Source organism: Orycteropus afer, unplaced genomic scaffold (assembly GCF_000298275.1).
Source record: "Orycteropus afer afer isolate SDZICR_OR568_19922 unplaced genomic scaffold, OryAfe1.0 scaffold00090, whole genome shotgun sequence".
NCBI classification, from domain to species: Eukaryota; Metazoa; Chordata; class Mammalia; order Tubulidentata; family Orycteropodidae; genus Orycteropus; species Orycteropus afer.
Genome location: NW_006921677.1, coordinates 3,451,260 through 3,455,083, shown reverse-complemented (window position 1 = coordinate 3,455,083; position 3,824 = coordinate 3,451,260).

The window sequence follows — 3,824 nt, the reverse complement described above, 5'->3', positions numbered from 1 at the left end:
TGAACCATCCCTGCATACCTGGTATGAACCCCACTTGGTCATGATGAATGATTTTCTTGATATGTTGTTGAAGTCTATTGGCTAGGATTTTGTTGAGGATTTTTGCATCTATGTTCATGAGAGATATTGGTCTGTAGTTTTCCTTTTGAGTGATGTAGCACAGTTCTATTCTGACACACATGGGATTATCATGAGTCAGAGTTGACTTGACAGCAATTAGTTAATATTGAGATGGTTTCAGGAAATCTGCTGACAGAAAAAAATATCAAGGGTCTCTAAAGAGGAGGATCTTAGGTTGAGTTCTTCAGAAGCAGATGCTCATAGGAGGATTCATTGTTGTTGTTGTTATATGCCGTCGAGTCAAACCGGACTCATAGCGACCCCTCCTTGAGTTTCCAAGGCAGTATCACTACAGAAGTAGGATTGCCCAACCTTCCTTCCGAGGAGTGGCTGGTGGGTTTGAACCGCCGGCCGTCTGGTTAGCAGGCAAGTGTCTTAGCCACTATGCTACCAGAGCGCCCATGAGGATTCATTAGTGGTGATTTATTAAGGATATGGTCCCAGAGAAGACAGGTGAGGGAGTGGAGGAAAGAGGACAGACTGGCAAGGGGAGAAAGCCAACTAAGGGTGCACTCAAGTCAAGTTTCCAGAATAGCTTCAGCCTGATCTTGTGGCTGAGTGGAAGTTATGCCTCAGAATTGTCTATTCTCTAAAGGGAGGAGGAGTTCAAAACCATTAAAAAGGAATCCTAATGGATCTGAGGAGTCCCTGTGTTGTGCAAACTGTTAACTTGCTCAGCTGCTAATCAAAAGGTTAGAGGTTCAAGTCCACTCAGAAGTACCTCAGAAGAAAGGTCTAGAGATCTATTGCTGGAAAATCAGCCATTGAAACCTTCTCTACTCTGGCACACATAAGGTTGCCATGAGTCAGAGTTGCCTCCATCACAATTGTTTTATTTTAAACAGATCTGAACAGAACTCCATGGCTAAATGCTACAAAGGAATAGTCTAGACTAGTGAGCAGAGTTTAGTGCTAGGACTTGTATAGTCATGGAGTAGGAGCTACCCTTAGCCCACCCATGCTTACACAATAAGCATTCTTTGGGAACCATGATCAACCAGGTCATTGGCTTACCTAAGCAGAGCTGGGAGCCTCAGTATGAGCTCTGGATCAACACAGATCATGATCAAGAGCAGTAGACCACATAAGACCAGCTGCAATAGCAACAGAAGCAGTCACAGTCAAAAACAGAGCAAACTACTGAACTCATGAGAGGCTCCAGCTTATTCTTATCAAGGTTTTTGGGATCAGGACTGGCCCTTTTGAGCTGAGTAAATCCCTGAATTCTTGGACAATTAAATGGGAAGAGAACAACTCCAGAGAGGTAGTGAGCTTCCTGGAAGTCTGGCAAGTGGAAACTAGAGCTAGTTCCAACTTGAAGAACAAAGCGTCGTGACTTAATTTTTACCCCAAGGTGGTGAAGCAGGTCATACCAGTTACACGTAGAAATAAGAAGATAATTTCAAATTGTGATATGTGTCATGGCTGAAACACAGGACAAAATGAGAGGAAATCATAGATCTCTTTGAAGTTAGAGCCTCTCTTTTGACGGGGGCATCAAGGAAATCTCTCTAGAAATATCTTACTCCAAAAGAGACTGAAGAATGAATTCTATATGAGAGGAAAAGGTTTCTGTTCAAAGAAAACAGCATGTACAAATATCCTAAGATATATCTGAGAACATAGTATGAGGTGAAGGACCTCTGGTGGCACAGGTTAAGTGCTTGTCTACTAACTGAAAGGTCAGCAGTTAGAACCTACCAGCCAATCTGCTGGATAAAGACATGGCAATTTGCTTCCTCAAAGATTGTTGTTGTTAGGTGCCACTGAGTAGATTCAAACTCACAGTGGCCTTGTATACAACAGAGGTAGTCTTGTGCCCTCCTCACAATCATTGCTGTGTTTGGGCCCACACAAGATGGATTGACATGGTGGCTGCAACAATGGGCTCAAACATAGCAAAGATTGTGAAGATGGTGCAGGACTGGGAAGTGTTTTTTTTTCTGCTGGCAGTGGGTTTGGGTTTGGTTGGTTATTATAAATAATGTTTTTAAATTTCAACTTCTGATTGTTTACTATAGTATATAAGCATACAATTTATTTTAAACATTGAGCTTGTATCCTGCAGCCTTCAGTGTTGCATGCATGCTGAAGTAGAGAGCATGTTCCTCCCCATTTTATGTTTTATGCACTATTACCTATGAATGCATTTGATTAAAAGTTCAGAAAATCTCACTATAAAAAAAGAAAACCCATTGCCATCAAGTTGACTCCAACTCATAGTGACTGTACAGGACAAAGCAGAATTGTTTCCAAGACTGTAAACATTTACAGAAGCAGAGTGCTTCATCTTTGTGGCTGGTGGCTTTGAACTGCCAACCTTTTATTTTAACAGGCAAATGCTTTAACCACCACTAGAAAAAAAAAAAAAAAAACCTCACTGCCATCGAGCTGATTCCGACTCACAGCAATCCCCTTTGGGTTTCCGGGGTGGTAAATCTTTATGGAAGTAGATTGCCCAGTCTTGCTTCCACGGAAGCTGGTGGGGTTTGAACCACCAACCTTCTGATTAACAGTCAGATACCTTAGGAACTGTGCTACCTGAGCTCCTTAATCTTGGCATAGTGAGTTAAAAATGTGAGAGAGTCTCTTCCTTTCCTTGATAAGATGTTCAAGGATAGGTGTTTGCTGTTAAATAGCTCAGTTGTTTCAAGGTGAATCTCTTGGTCTTTTCCTCATGGTTACAGGATGGCTATTTCAGCTGCAATCCTTAACATCCTAATTCAAGGCAAAAAGAAGGGTAAGAAGAGGCACTTGGCATATCAGTTTCCTTTTATCACCAAAGTAAGAGCTTTTCTCCAAAACAGATCTCTTCCAGGGCTGATTTTGTCACCTAGGGAACAGCGTAGTGCCTAAGGCATTTGACTGCTAACCAGAGGGCTGGCAGTTCAAACTTCAGAAGGAAGGTTGGACAATCTACTTCCGCAGTATAACCACCTCAGAAATCCAAGGAGGGGTCGCTATGAGTCAAGTCCAATTCGATAGCACATAACAACAACAACAACAGGGAACATGTGGTAATGTCTAGAGACATTCTGGTTGTCACAACTAGGGGTATGCTATTGGCTTCCAATGGGTAGAGGCCAAGGATGCTGCTGAACATTCTGAACAGGATAGCCATCCAAAACAAAGAATTATCCATCCACTAATGTCAACAATGTCAACAGTGCCAAGATTAAGAAACCCTTCTTTAAAACCACTCCTGTAGATATTCATTTAAGTGCCTTTGGCCAGAATTAGGCATATGGTCATTCCTAGTTGAAAGCGAGACTAGAATAGTAGAAAACATGATTGTAATGACTACATTAGACCTGATACCCATGTCTGGAGCTGAGCACATTGGTTCCCCAACAAAATCAGAGTTAGCAAGGTGGATAATGGGTAAGCAAATAATGCCATCTGCCACAGGCATATATCAAAGCAGATCTACCCACTTTCCCAGTGTTTCCCAGAGAACTAGATGAAGAGTATTTCACATTTCTTGTTGTAGTCCTCTGTTCTTAGGACTCTGGATTCCCAGTCCATAGAGGCATATATGAAATTTCAATAGGATCTTCTAGATCTAGAGGGAATATGATAAATACTCCTCCTAACAATTTTCTTTTAAGACTTGAACTGCATTGTGAAAATCCTAGGCACAAAATAAGACTTTATATTGTGCTTTGAAGACTTCAGTTAGCTACAACCAATGATAACCTAGTGTG